The sequence below is a fragment of the Sciurus vulgaris genome, assembly GCF_902686455.1.
Source record: "Sciurus vulgaris genome assembly, chromosome: 3".
Classification (NCBI taxonomy): Eukaryota; Metazoa; Chordata; class Mammalia; order Rodentia; family Sciuridae; genus Sciurus; species Sciurus vulgaris.
In genome coordinates, this window is record NC_136463.1 from 3,552,872 (window position 1) to 3,568,559 (window position 15,688).

At 42.0% G+C, this 15,688-nt stretch overlaps 1 protein-coding gene and 1 pseudogene across 2 annotated transcripts in view; both read left to right on the forward strand.

Moving 5' to 3' along the window:
- Positions 1-15,688, forward strand: part of LOC306657409 (dynein axonemal heavy chain 17) — a 100,307-nt gene that overhangs the window by 19,325 nt on the left and 65,294 nt on the right. The window lies entirely within an intron of this gene.
- Positions 13,210-13,895, forward strand: LOC306657413 (transcription factor AP-2 gamma-like; annotated as a pseudogene). The gene has a single exon. The product of its transcript is annotated as a transcription factor AP-2 gamma-like (transcript).

A 15,688-nucleotide genomic window follows, 5' to 3' on the forward strand; every position in this document is an offset into this window, starting at 1 on the left:
CAGGAGGGGCTGCTCTGGGGCCCGGGGTTTCGGGTCCTGGGGGACGGTTGCTCTGGCGCCCGGCGCGTGCTGCTTCTGGGTGGGGCATCCTCCCGCCTCCGCCCCGTCCCCTCCCGCCTCCCTCCTCTCTCATTCTCCCTCATGCCTCGCCTCTCTTTTTAAAAACATTTTAGGATAGTCCTTACCTGTCTTAGTCCACTCGAGCTGCTGCGACAACACACCAACCTAGTTATTTCTTACTGTCCCGGAGGCTGGGAGTCAGGTCAGGGCGAGTTCCGTGTCTGGTGAGGGCGGCTTCCTGGCTCATAGATGGCGCCTTCTCACTGTGGCTTGGCATGGCAGAGGGGCCAGGGTCTCTCTGGAGTCTCTTTTATAAGGGCACTAATCCCATTCAAGAGGGCTGCACCCCATGACCTGATCAGCTCCAAGCACCGTGGCCTTGGGGGTGAGGTCTGAACATGAATCTGGGGCAGGGGGACATGAACATTCAGACCCTAGCACACTGGGTCCCCTGGAAAGGCGCGTGGCTTCCATCTGCACTTCCTACCAACTGAAGACAAGAGGCTCCTTTCCCCAGGCTTATTTGACGGGGACATTATTTGTTGCTCTGCAATGAACCGTCCATCCCTTTTGCCCTCTTTCTAATTGGAGCTTTCTGTCATCATCTTCTACCATTGAGTCTGAGAGCTTTTGTTTATTCTAGAAGCTGGCCCTTCGTCACATGCATGGTTTGCAGCTGCTCCTCTCAGTCCAAAGTTGGCCTCTTCGCTCTCTCAGTGGCCTTTCCCAGGGCGAAAGCTTGTAATTGTGACAGAATCCGTTTCATCAGCCTTTCCTTTCATGGGCCGTGGCTTAGGGGCTAAGTGAGGGATTCTGTGCCTGCATCCCAAAGACATCCTCCTGTGACTTGATCCTGAAAGTCGCACGTCTTACACTTAGGTCCCAGCTCCAACCTGAGTTAACTTTGGGTGACGGAGAGGTTTAGGTTGACCTTCACAGTCTGGCATACAGACGTGTGGTTGCTCCAGCACTGTTGTTGAAAGGCCGTCCGTCCCTCCTCCCCTGGGGTGGGTTTGTGCTTCTGTCCTGACTCAGTTGGGTGTATATGAGTGGCGCTGTTCACAGGTCCCTGTTCTGCAGGTCTGTGCCTGCTCCTCTGCAGTACCACCCAGTGTTGATTTCTGTACCTGTCCGGCCAGACTTGCTATCAGGCAGAGGAGGTCCTCCCACTTGACATTCTTTGCCAAGGTTGTTTCATATTCTAGGACTTGCATTTTCCTAAGGGAATTTTGGGAATAAGTCTGTTGTATCTATATGAAAAAAAAATTTGCTGGGATCTTTATGGGAATTACCTTGAACCTGTGGCTGGATCTGGGGAGAGCTGGTGTCTTTACTATGCTGAGCCTTCCCATTCATGAACATTGTATGTCTCTCCATTTATTTGGCTCTTGTCTCATTTCTTTAATCTGCATTCTGCGATTTTGGCATAAAGACGCTCTACCTGTTTTGTTGAATTTACACCTAAGTATTTCTTTTCTCTTTTGAGTGATTGTGAATGGTACTGTGTCCTACGTTTTGGTTTCCACCTGTTTGTTCTGGTCCATGCAAACGTGATGAATTTTTGTGTTTATTTTTATCTTGTGACCTTGCTGAACTCACTTTTTAGTCCTAGGGTTCCTTAGAGATTTTCTACAGAGACAATAATGTTATCTGCACATCAGGAGAGTTTGTTTTTCTTTTCCGATCTTTATGTGTTCCTATTTCTTTCTCTTGCCTTTTTGTGGTGTCTTGAACTTCCAGTGCTATGTTGGATTAAGAGTGGTAAGTTCAAACGTTCTTGCATTTTTCTTAGCCTCAGGGAAAGCATTTTACTATTGAGTGTGGTATTAGCTGGAAGTTTGTAAATCTCGAAAGTTCTTCTCTATCCCTGTATTTTTCAATGTTCATGAATAGGTACTGGATTCTTTAAAATGTGCTTTCTGTGTCAACTCATAAGATTGTATGCTTTTTCTCCTGTAGTCTGTCATAGAGGATCTCACTGATTTTTTAATTAAAAATATATGAATAAACCCCATTTGATCAAGGTGCATAATTTTTTGGTACGTTGCTGGATTCAATTTGCTAATATTTTTGTTAAGAATTTTTGTGTGTAAATTCATCAGAATACTGGTCTATCATTTTATCATGATGTATTTGGTTTTGGTAAGAGTAATACTAGACTCATGACTTAAAAATGTTTCCCTGCCCTTTGCTTCCTGGCTATCTGAGTACAGTGGATTCCTCCCCAGGCTGCCTGGCTGGCAGGGCCCTGGTGGGTCCCTGGGGATCCCTGAGGTGGGGGACCCCTTTCCTCCCCAGTCTGTGTCTGCCTCGCTGGCTGCAGCTTCAGCCTTTCACTTTCGGTCTGACTGCCTGGAACAGGAGTTGCAGTGAATTCCTCCTTTCTTTGGATCCAGCCCCTGCCCTGGGTTGCTGTGACATGTCAGAGTTGAAAGAAGCCTCTGGAACTCCTGATCACATCTTGATTCTAGGCCACAGGATAGAAAGAGCAAGAAACAGAGATGTCCCCCTTCCCGTTCCGCTGTATGCAGATGTTCCAGACTGTGTCCAGATGCACGTCTTACACAGATGCCGTCACGTTCTGCAGCTTGATTTGCTCTACGAATGGACGATTGAATCACAGAAGACAACTCAACCTTCACTATCCATGGAGGTTGAGCAGTGATGTCCTAAGCTGTTACCCTGTGTTGCGAAAGGAGGAGAAGGATACTGGTTAAAACGGATGGTGCCATCAAATCACCAGAGATGAGGAACCACAGCTCACTCAACTGCATGTCCAAAATGCCCAGGCAGGAGTCGCACAGTGGGTTAGTGCAAGAATTCTCTCCCTCATTGCCCACGATAGTGGAGGTCTTGACTTAACCAGAGACAAACAGCATGGAGGACCGAGTCCCACCAGAATGTGAGAACTCAGGAAAGCTGTGACGATAAGAAGCCTGAACCGGAGGAAGCTCCAGGTGACAGTTAACCAGCTCTTCCTCTGCCCAGTGGTCCTAAGTTGCCCAGAATTTCAGATCAGTTCTCAAGACAAAATAGGATGGGATATTTATTGGTCCTTGAAATGACCTTGGGGATTGCTCAGCTGGCTTGATTCTTTCTATAGATGAAGAAACCAGGGAACAAAGTAACAGCAGTATAATACATAATAAGCCATTATCTTACATCATGGTCTCAGCAGAGTTAGTCCATTTATGTCACAAGTGGATGAGCAGACTCGAGAAACGAGGAAACGAAAAATTTGGGACATGTCACATTTTGAGACTAAATTCAGTCCATTTATTCAACTACCTTCTTGTGCTCTCTTTACATTTTCTGTTAATTCAATATATAATTATAGCCTCTTATGAAGAAAGAAGTACTTCAGATATTAAGTCTATGCCTCAGTTATGGATGTTAAATTCCAAATCAAAAGAAAATACATCTCACAATGACAGAAAAATCAAAAGATATGAAGAACTCATAAAGGACTTTGGAACAGTTCAGGAAAGTTACAAGGCTCATTTGCATTGTATCGACTTCATTTTCTGAGCATTAGAACTGACTGAATCAATGTTTGGTTGTAAGGGATCATCTATCATGTTCCTATGTTAGCAAGCCAACAACCCTAAAATTCTTAAGACAAACTCACTTCATCTGAATCTCTAAGACTTTTTATAGAGGTTGTGAACTTGGGGAGTGAGAAACTAATTAGCCAGAATATCTTTTTGTTTGTTTGCTGGTTTTCCCTCCAAGCTATTTAGAAATAATCCTAGGATTATATTACACTTAGCTTCATAATAATGCCATAGAAGCCTGAAAATATTTATAAGTGGCATCACTTGGTTGCAAGACTGCAAAAGGAAGGGAAGGGAGGGGGGAATCCTATAAGCAGACAGCTGGAGATTGCACTTGAGGTTGGAGTCTGATAAAGCTAGGGTAAATTGCATTCCAGTTACTGGCCAGTCCTGTAACCTTCCATCTGCATCTGTGTGTGAGGGTGAGAGGCAGTGGTCCTTCTCGGGAGAGTTCATTACCGAACACACAGGCATTGCATGAGGTCGTGCTACGTTGGCTCCATTGTAGATGGTCCAAAGACAGTTTCCTGTTGTATTCTTTTTGTCTGCTATAGGGATCCTCTCAGGAGGGCCAGTCCTCTGACTGTGTGTGTGACTCAGACCCAGAGTGCCACTCTGAGCACGCGCTTGCTTTCCTGATGGCATTTGAAGGCTCTTAGAAAGTCTCCTAATAGTCACATGAACTAAGGGAGACCAACACTTCTTTCAAGTCCTATAAGCATTCTAATTTTAAAACAGAGCCATGATCAGTGAGAGAGAGTAAGAGGTCTGTCTGTATACGGATACCCCGGAAGCTGGCGAGGAAGCTCCCAGGATGAGTGAGGGGCCGGAGCGGGGATCGATGGCATTTTCACTGTGCCCTCTGGTCTTTTGTTGTGACACCTGTGTGTACACACTGTCCTGTTATAATTGCTTTACGTGGTACTTTGAAATAAAGTCATGGGGGAGAAATGGCATTTGAGTACACCAGCACAGCGTATTCCAGGCAAGCGGACGACTACAGTTTGGGAAAAACTTCTGTCTTTGTAGGGAATCAGTGGAGAGTAGGAAGTTTACCAAGGGCATTCTTTTTATATTACTATTATTTTTATTCTAATTAGTTGTATACTGCATTTGTATGTTTCGATAAATCATACCTAAATGGAGTATAATTCTTGTTTTCTACACTCAAAGTCACAAAATGCTGATACGGTGGGCTGATAAGTTACATAGGTGTATGGGAATATGCAAAGTGGCGACTAAAAAATCATACTGAGACCAACTGAATAACGTCGAGATGACACAAAAAATGTTCAGATGAAAAAAGAGGCAGAGGAACAAGGAACAAAGAAACAGAAAGAAGAAGTATATGAGGTAATAATGTCTGTCTCGGTCTATGTCCAATGTTCTTCATAGACATTGGTTTTTTTGTTGTTGTTTTGTTGTGTTGTGATTTTTTAATCAAATGTTCCTTTAAAACGAATCGTTCCCTAACTTTTTCTTGAAGAGATTGCCATGTGACTTCAACTATTTTAAATGTGTTGAGGTTCTTTTATGGGTCAGTATGTGGTCTGACTTGGTAGACATTCCAAGGGCACTTGAAAAAATACACCTATCCTGCATTCTTTGGGGGGAGTGTTCCATATGCCAAGTAGGTCCCGTTGGTGTTCCAGTCCTTCCGAAGCTCGAGGGCTGCTCTTCCCTGCAGCCTATGAGCTGCCAAGGGCAGAGTATCGATCGATTCCCCCACTGCAGCTGCAGACGTGTTCCTCTCTTTTCTGGGTGGATCCGCGTTGGCTTCCAGCACTGCAAGGCCCTGAGACTTGGTGTGTGAACACACAGATTTATTACACTTGCTAGTGAATTGGCTGTAATCATCCTGTGAAGTTCTTCTTTGTCTCTAGCAATTGTCTTTGCTCTGAAGTTGACTTTAGCCGCTGTTTGTTAGTTGCTTTTATCAGTGTTTTCCCACGGGGTATCTGCTTTCGTTCTTGCACCTTCAGCCTGCCTACGCTGTCCTGGTTCAGGTGAGCTTCCTGTAGGCAGACTATTGCTGAGCTGTGCTTTCCACCCACCCTTCCAGTCTCTGTCTTTTAATTGGTACATTTAGACCGTTTACACTTACGCAATCATTGTCATGCTAGGACTTCAGCTTGACATTGTTTTGTTTTTCGGTTTCTTTGTTTCTTGTTCCTCTGCTTCTCCTTTATTTGAACATTTTTGTTTCATCTTGACTTTATTTGGTTATTTTCAATATAGTTTTTTTAGGAGTCACTTGCATATTCCCATATCACTCTGTAACTTATCAGTCCACTGTATCAACATTTTGTGACTTGGAGTGTAGAAATCTCACTTCCTCTTAGCTCCCTTTTCCCTCTTTTCTGTTCCTTTAAATATGACCATCGTTTTTAAAGTGTATTTGTTCTTTTTAGTTATATGTGACGGTGGAATGTATTTTGACATGTCGTACATACATGGAGTGTAGCTTCCCATTCTTGTGGTCGTACATGATGTGGAGTTACACTGGCTGTGTGTTCATATGTGCACACAGGAAAGATAAGTCAGATTTATTCTAATGGCTTTTCCCATTCCCGTCTTCCCTCCCTTCCCCCCACTTCCTCCTGTCCAATCTGGTGAACTTCTCCTCTGTGCTTGGACCCCCACCTATTGTGAGTCCACATCCTGTTATCAGAGAGAACATTCAGCCTTTTTTTTTTTTGATTGGCTTATTTCACTGAGCATGATAGTCTTTAATTCCATCCGTTTACCAGCAAATGCCATAATTTCATTCTTCCTTATGACTGAGTAATATTCCACTGTGTATATGTATCATGTTTTCTTTATCCATTCACCCCCACGCTTAGGTTGGTTCCATAGCTTAGCTCTTGTGAATTGAGCTGCTATAAACATCGATGTGGCTGTGTTACTACAATATGCTGATTTTAAGTCCTCTAAGTATATGCCGAGGAGTGGGATAACTAGGTCAAATGTTGGTTCCATTCCAAGTTTTTTGAGGAATCTTCACACTGCTTTCCAGAGTGGTTGCACCAATTTTGCAGTCCTATCAGCAATGCAAGAGTGTACCTTTCCCCCACATCCTCGCCAACATTTATTGTTACCTGTAGTCTTGATGGCTGCCATTCTGCCTGGAGTGAGATGGAACCTCAGTGTGGTTTCAATTTGCATTTCTAGTGATGTCGAACACTTTTTCATCTGTTTGTTGACTGATCATATTTCTTCTGTAAAATATCTGTTCAGCTCCTTTGCCCACTTATTGATTTTTTTTATATTAAGGTTTTTATTCTTTATATATCCTGGAAATTAATCTCCATCTGAGGTACAGGTAGCAAAGGTTTTCTCCCATTCTGTAGGCTCTCTCCTTCATGTTCTTGATTGTTTCCTTTGCTGTGAAGAAGCTTTTTAGTTTGATACCATCCCATTTATTATTCCTGGTTTTACTTATTGCATTTTAGGAGTCTCGTTGAAGAATTCATTTCCTAAGCTGACATGATGGAGAGTCAGGCCTACTTTTTCTTCTAGCAGGGGCAGGGTCTCTGGTCTGATTCCGAGGTCCTTAAGCCACTTTGAGTTGAGTTTTGCACAGGGCGAGAGATAGGGGTTTAATTTCGTTTTGCTACATGTGGATTTCCAGTTTACCCAGCACCATTTGTTGAAAGACTATCTTTTCTCCAAGTATGTTTGTGGCACCTTTGTCTAGGATGAGATAACCATATTTATGTGGGTTTGTCTCTGTGTCCTCTGTTCTGTACCATTGGTCTTCACGTCTGTTTTGGTGTCAATGCCATGCTGTTTTTGCTACTATTGCTCTGTAGGACAATTTAAGGTTTGGTGTTGTGTTGCTTCCTGCTAAAGATTGCTTTGGCTGTTCTAGACCTCTTATTTTTCCAAATGAATTTCATGACTGCTTTTTCTATTTCTATGAATAATGTTATTGGAATCTTAATGGGAATTGTATCAAATCAGCATAGCACTTTGGTAGTATGGACATTTTGACAATATTAATTCTGCCTATCCAAGAGCATGGGAGATCTTTCCATCTTCTAAGGTCTTCTCCAATTTCTTTCTTTAGAGTTCTGTGGATTTCATTCTACAGATCTTTCACCTCTTTTGTTAGATTGATTCCCAAATTTTTTTGAGGCTATTGTCAGTGGGATAGTTCTCCTAATTTCTCTTTCAGTTGATTCTTCGCTAATGCATAGGAACACAATTGATATATAGGTATTAATTTTATATCCCTCTACTTGGCTGAATTCATTTATGAGTTCTAGAGATTTTTTAGAGTTTTTTGGGGTCTTCTAAATATAGAATCATTTCATCAGCAAATAGTAATAGTTCAAGTTCTTCTTTTCCTATTTGTATTCCTTTAATCTCTTTCTTCTGTCTAATTGCTCTGGTTAGAGTTTCAAGGACGATGTTGAATAGAAGTGGTAAAGAGGGCATCCCTGTCTTGTTCCAGTTTTTAGAGAGAATGCATTCAATTTTTTTCCGTTTAGAAAGATGTTGTCCTTGGTTTTAATATATATAGTTTTTACAAAGTTCAGGTATGTTCCTATTGTCCCTAATTTTTCTAGTGTTTTGAACATGAATGGAAGCTGTGTTTTGTCAAGTGCTTTTTCTGCATCTACTGAGAAAATCATGTGATTCTTGCCTTTAAGTATGTTGATTTGATGAATTATGTTTATTGATTTATGTGTGTTGAACCACTCTTGCATCCCTGGGATGAATCCCACTTGATCATGGTGCACTGTCTTTTAAATATGTTTTTGAATGTAATTTACCAGTATTTTATTATGAATTTTTGCACCTATGTTCATCAGAGGTATTGGTCTTTCCTTGATGTGTCTTTGTCTGCTTTGGTATCAAGGTAATACTAGCTTCATAGAATGAGTTTGAAGGGGTTGCCTCCTTTTCTGTTTCATAGAATAATTTGAGGAGAATTGGAAGTCAGCTGAGCATCCCTCTGGTCCTGGGTTTTTTCTTTCTTGATAAACTTTTGATGGCATCTTCAATTTCATTGCTTGAAATTGATCTGTTTAAATTTGCAATGTCTTCCTGATTCAATTTGGGTCGGTGATATGTCTCTAGGAATCTGCTGATGTCTTCAAGATTTTCTATTTTATTAGAGTATAAATTTTCAAAATAGTTTCTGATTATCTTCGGTAGTTCAGCCTTGTCTATTGTGATATTTCCCTTTTCATCATGAATTTTAGTATTTTGAGTTTTCTATTCTTGTCTTTATTAGTTTGGCTAAGGGTTTATTAAAACTAATAATAACTTATTTTGTGAATTTTTCTGGAGGATGTCTTTTGTTTCAATTTCATTTATTTTAGCTCTGATTTTAATCATTTCCTCTCTTCTACTGCTTTTGGTATTGATTTATTTGTTTTCTAGGGTTTTAAGATGTTAGGTTTATTTTATTTGTTGACTTTCTATTTTTTCAACAAATGAGCTCAATGCAATGAACTTTCCTCTTAGCACTGCCTTCATAGTGTCCCAGAGAGTTTGATATGTTGTATCACTCTTCTCATTTACTTCTAAGTATTTCCTGTTTCATCTCAGATCTCTTCTGCTATCCATTGGTCATTCAACAGCATATTATTTAGTTTCAAGGTGTTAGAGTAGCTTCTGTTTTCTATCTTATCCTTGATTTCTAATTTCATTCCATTATGATCTGATAGAATGTAAGGTACTATCTCTATTTTTTGTATTTTCTAAGAGTTGTTTTGTGGCCTAAGATATGGTCTATTTTAGAGAAGGATTCATATGCTACCAAGAAGAAAGTATATTAAGTCATCAATGGATGAAATATTTCATATATGTTTGTTAAGTCTAAATTATTAATTGTATGTTTTAGTTCTATAGCTTCCTTATTTAGTTTTTGTTTGGAGGATTTGTTTGGAGACAGGTATGTTAAAGTCACCCAGTATTATTGTGTTTGCTCTATCTGATTATTGAAATTGAGAAGGGTTTGTTTGATGTATGTAGATGCTCCATTTTGGGGGCATACATATTTATAATTGTTATGTCTTGTTGGTGTACAATTCCCTTAAGCAGTATGAAATGTCCTTCTTTATCCCTTCTGACTAACTTTGGCTTGATGTCCACTTTATTTGATATGAGGATGGAAACCCCTGCTTGTTTACAAGATCCTTGTGAATGATGTGGCTTTTTCCCATCATTTAACCTTCAGTCTGAGGATGTCTTTGCCTATGAGGTGAGTCTCTTGGAGACAGCATATTGTTCAGTCTTGTTTTTTTAATTCAATCTACCAGTCTATTGACGAATTTAGGCCATTTATATTTAATGTTATTATTGAGATATAATTTTTATTCTCTGCCATTCTGATTTATTTCTGGCTTTTATGTTTTTAATTATTTTTTTATTTTTACAGACTGCAGTCTGATTCATTGTACACAAATGGGATAAATCTTTTCATTCGGTTTTTTACTTTGAAATTTTTTGTCCTTTGACTATTCTTCTAGTGTAGCTCCTCCCTTTGCTGGTTTTCACTTTTATTTTTAATTTTCTCCTCATGAAATATTTTACTGAGTATGTTTCATAGTGCAGGCTTTCTAGTTGTGACTCTTTTAACTTTTATCAAGGAAAGTTTTTATTTCATCATCAGTTCCGAAGCTTAATTTTGCTGGGTGTAATATTCTTTGATGGCATTCATTTTCTTTCAAAATTCTATCTTTATTTTGAATGTTTGGCATTTTCATTATAATGTGGCTTGGTGTGGATCTGTTGTGATTTTGTGCATTTGATGTTCTGTAAACCTCTTGTATTTGATTTTCCATTTCATTTTTTAGGTTTGGGAAATTTCCTGATATTATTTCATTGAATAGGTTGTTCATTCCTTTGGTTTATATCTCTGTGCCTTCCTCAATCCCAATAATTCTTAAATTTGGTCTTTTCATGATGTCCCATAGTTCTTGGAGATTCTGTTCATGATTTCTTACCATCTTCTCTATTTGGGCAACTTTATTTTCAAGATTAAATATTTTGTCTTCATTGTCTGAGGTTCTGTCTTCCAAGTGGTCTAGTCTTTTGGTGATGCTTTCCATTGAGTTTTTTATTTGGTTTATTGTTTCCTTCATTTCAAGGATTTCTGGGTTTTTTTGTTTGTTTGTTTGTTTGTTTGTTTTTTGAGAATCTCTACCTCTTTGTCGGAATGATCTTTTGCTTCCTGCAGTTGCTCTGTCAGCTTATTGGTATTATCATTTGTTGCCTGCATTTGCTCTCTTATCTCATGCTTTGCTTTGCGAATTATCTTAATCATGTATAATCTGAAGTCCTTTTCTGACATTTCTTCTAACATACTGTCATTGGATTCTATTACTATAGAATCTAGATTTGTTTGGATCATTTTCTTCCCTTGTTTTTTCATGTTGTTCATGTTTCTTCCCCTCTAGCAGTAGATATCTCAGGTATTGCAGTTTCCACCCTATAGGCTTATAGTGACCCTGTAGGTTTCCAAAACCCTTTCTTTAAGGGGAGATCAATATTAGCAGTGCCCAATTCAGACACTATGCAGTCCTAGACCAAATAGCCCCTATGAGGACAATAACAAAATTTCATAATAAACAGAATGAGTTCAAATATTATCTTCAGTAAAACAAACAGATTTGCAATAAGGTCTGCAGTTTCAAATGGAGGACAAAGAGGATGCAGAGGGATGTAGAATTTGGCTGTTAATGGGATAAGAAAAGAATATACAGAAGTTCTAGATATAGAAAGGGTGAGAGTGTAATCAAAAGAAATTGAATATTAGTATGCAACAAAGAGAGAAAGAGACTCTGAGGGAATAGGTAAACAAAAGGAAAAGAGAGCAAGAAAAGTAAAGAAATAAAAACTTAAAATATTTCAATAGGAAGAAAAAAGAAAATTTACAGTATAACAGTCATATAGTAATAAAACCTCCCAGTCTTTAGTAGCCTGATGCAGGAGAGGTACCTGACATTGAGCTTCTAGTCTCCAGCAGGCGTCTCAGGATGGGATTTGCCCCACCTAAAGATGGGAGCTACGGCTTCCAGGATTATCCAAGATGACCGCTCTGGCTTCCAAATGTGTTGGCAACTGGGGAGCTGCAGCTCAGGGTGTGGACGTGGTCAGCAGGAGGTCCTGGAGGTGGGGTGCAGTTGGTCAGGCAGAGGTCCTGGAGGTCGGGTGTGTTTGGGGTGGTTGTGGGATCCTGGAGGCTGGGTGCAGTTGGTCTGGGGTCCTGGTGATAGGGTGCAGTCAGTTGGTCTGGGGGTCCTGGCGGCAGGGAGCAGTCAGTGGATGTGAGGGCCCCAGAGGCAGGGAGTGTTTGGTTGGGCTGAGGGATCCTGGAGACGGGGCTCAGTCAGTCCAGCCAGGGGTCCTACCCTGACAACATTTTGTTGTCTCAAAATGGCGGCAGCCATGTGTAATCAAACCTGCAGGTACTGTGACAGAGAACTTCCAGGCAACAGCAGGCAGCTGGTGCTCCACTGGAGTTTGGCGATCAGTTTGCTGACTGTTGTTGGACGATCAGGAGGTGAACCTCATGCAGTGGGTGATGGATAGTTATAAGGCAGGCGATAGACAGGTGAGAGGCAGGCAAATGGCGGATGATAGGTGCCTGACAGTGAGCATCTGCACTCAGAAAAGGTGTCGATATGCTGGCAGACTGCAGGTCATCACAGCAGACAAAAGGGGTAAACAGCAGGGGATCGATAAGGAGCAAAAACTGCCTCACCAAGAACAGATATCCTCTGCTTGAAACCGGAGTTATGGAGCAACACAGAATGCAGCCTCCCTCTAGTCCACCATCTTGGATCTCCTCATTTTCTTTCAGAGCTTGATATATATTGTTCCAAGACCACCTATCTTTGAGGGTCTGGGTTGAGAAATGAGCTGAGTTCCAGATTGGTTTCCTTCTAAATACGACTTGTCATTTTTTTCTGGCAGCCTTTATAATTCTATCCTTATTCTGCATGGTAGGCGTTCTCATTATAATGTACCTCAGAGGTCCAGATTTGGTGCCTGGGAGTGCCTTGGGCACTGGAGAGCCCAGACCTTCACCACCAGGCTTTGAGGACTTGTTCCCTCAGGATCACCATGATATAGTATCAATGGGAAACCGTGCACCCCCACCTCTCCTCTGCAGTGCAGCATCTTTATAGCTCTGCACCGCCACTGTCCCACACTGGAGTTGCCAAATACCAGCTGCCACCCTACTTTCTACCACCATACCAGCAGCTGGCTTACTCATAGTGGCCAATCCCTACTCCCATCTGGGAGAAGTCTACACTGTGGTTCTCAACCCCCTGCACCAGTGTATGGCTGCTGGCAACAAACAACAAGCCTGGCCTAGCCATCGGAGTCAGGAGGGGCCAACCTGCTCCCCGCCTCTCCAGGCTGGAGGGAGGTGCCATGGGTGCCTGCAGGGGTGCCTACTGCCACTCAGACCTGCTGCTGCTCCATGCACACACCTGGATGCCATGGCCTGGTGAAGAACTTGGGACTCCATGACATGCCCGCCAGATGGAAGGGGTGCAGGACACTCTGTCATCTCGGTGACCCACACTTGCTTGGGCACCATCAGACTGTACTCTAAAAATATCCCACTTCCATGGCTAAGAACCCCCTGAGTCTCCCCTGTCAGAAGAAGCCCACTGAGGTCTTCTGCTCTGTTCCTGGAAGACCATCCCTCCTCTGTTCCATGTCCAAATATAAAGCGACGGTGGCTGACGCACAGAGGCGATTGTCACCGCCTGAGAGCTTAAATGCCTCGTTGCTGGGAGGTGTCTCAGAAGAGCCAAGTCCAATCATTGCAGAAGATGGACAAGATTGGACTGACTCTTCTGTCTGGGAGATGGAAAGCTGATCACATGACCCTCCCGACATCCTTGGTGGACCCTGGGCTGGGGCTTTGCCTATGTCTGTGAAGCAGTTTCCTAGTAAGCCAGTGGCCAAATACATAACCAGGCTCACCTGGTAGGGCAGAACGAGATGGCCTTGAGGAAGAACCTGCTCCTGGTGGCTCAGCAAGTGCATAACGAATTCACAGACCTCCTCACCCAACGGGAACAACAGGCCCACGCGGGTCTTGGAAAGAAACATCCAGAGCTGCTTGTCTCATTTCAGCCTGCTTACCCACGGGTTTGGCAGCCAGGCCTCCTGTGCCGCTGTGTCTGTGCTGCAGAACTACATGAAAGAACTCTGATCGTCGTAGACAAATCCTACACGAACTCTGGAGACCAGAGTCCAGCAGATTCTGATAAGACCCTGGAGAAAATGGAGAAGCACAGGAAGTAAGATGGGGGTGAGCAGAGGGCAGGAAGGGAGAGGACGGAGGAATCCTTCTCCGCTGGGACGGACTGGGAAGCACTCCTGCTTGGGGGCGGAGCTTCCAACCGCGCTTACCCACCTCCCCGAAGGCCTGGGTCACTGGAGGCTTGCACCCTCTCGACCTGCCCTCCTGGATCCCTGTGGCTTCTCCAGCACTGCAGGGTCTGACCTTGGACGCATGATCCCAAGGTGACAAGTACTGGGTTTTGTTTTACTTGTTGAGCACTTATTTTTTGGAAACCCCATCCCTTCTTCCTCTGAAATCGGTGCTACAAGTTTTAGAGGCTTTTCATAAGTTCCCTGGGCTGACAAGAAGCCATGGGCCCAGCTGTTGAGACGTCAGATGGATGCGATTCAGATCAACAATAACTTATTTTATTTAGTGTTAAGATACAGCTGGTTTTAATGTCCACTAAATAGTTTTTCAAAAATCAGTCTTTACCTACCTTCTTCAGTGATCGTGCCCTCCAAGAGGAGGCCAGGTGCCCCGTGCTCAGCGGCTAGTGAGCAGCTGGCAGGTGGGTGCAGACCCTGGGCCCAGAGGGCCTTCTCGATGTAGGAAACTTGTAGAGACAATGCCTGCTGACGATTTCATTTTTCTTTTCTTGTCTCTTCTTTTAATTTTGAAAGTTAACTCTTTTAAATGGGCGACTCTTTGAAATGACAGGTTCCTATGAGGTGCTGAAGCTTTATTTGCGTACTTATTTCAATCTTGATTTTTCAAGTAAACTTGAAAAGGGTGGACTCAAAGGTTTTTCTTTTGCCTGACACCCCCAAGTCCCTGTGGCAGCTCTGTTTTGAGAAACAATGTGTTGTGTGTACAGATTTTATTTATGCATAATTTAAAGGGGCCTGTAAATACTGGTGCACTTCTTATGACTTTTTGAGAAATGGAATTCGATTTTAATATTAACTTTTAATGGTGGTGGGGTAATCTATAACATATCTTTAGATTGTATTCATCTGTACACAGGGTATGACGAATTAAGAGGATACAGGGCTTTGTCCTTGGTTTGGAAGATTCTATTTAATTGGAGTTCTCTGTTTAGAAAGCAGTAACTTAGAAAGCATCTCATTCCTGTGGGGCTGAACCTCAAGGTGACTGTGCGTTATAGTTTGTATGGATGAAATGGAGCTTTGGAATTGAACTCTGTGCCTCTAAATGTTCCCCAAACAATTGTATGCATTCGATACCTGTGTAATAAAAAGTTTTCTCAATAGAAAATAAAAGTAATGTGCCTTGGTGTGGGTCTGTTGTAATTTTGTATATCCAGGGTCTGGTAAGCCACCTGTATCTGATTTTTCCATTTCACTCTTTAGGTTTTGGAAATTTTCTAATGTTATTTCATTGAAAAGATTGTGCATTTCTGAGCCTTGTTCTATCCCAATAAATCTTGTATTTGGTCTTTTCAGGTTATACCATATTTTTTGGAAGTTCTGCACATGGTCTCTCAACATCTTCTCCAGAGTCAACTTTTTTTTTCAAGATTATATATTTTGTCCGCATTGCCAGAAACTCTGTCTTCTAATATGTCTAGTCTGTTGGTCGTGCTTTCCGTTGAACTTTTAATTTGGCTTATGGACTCCTTCAGTTCAAGGGTTCCTGCTTGATTTTTTCACCATCTTTTTATTGAAGTGACTTTTCACTTCCTGTATTTTCTCTGATTTCACTCCTTCCATTGTCCTTTATCTTGCAGATCAGCTTAACTGTGTACATTCTAAACTCCTTCTCTGACGTTTCTTCCACTGTGGTGGTGATG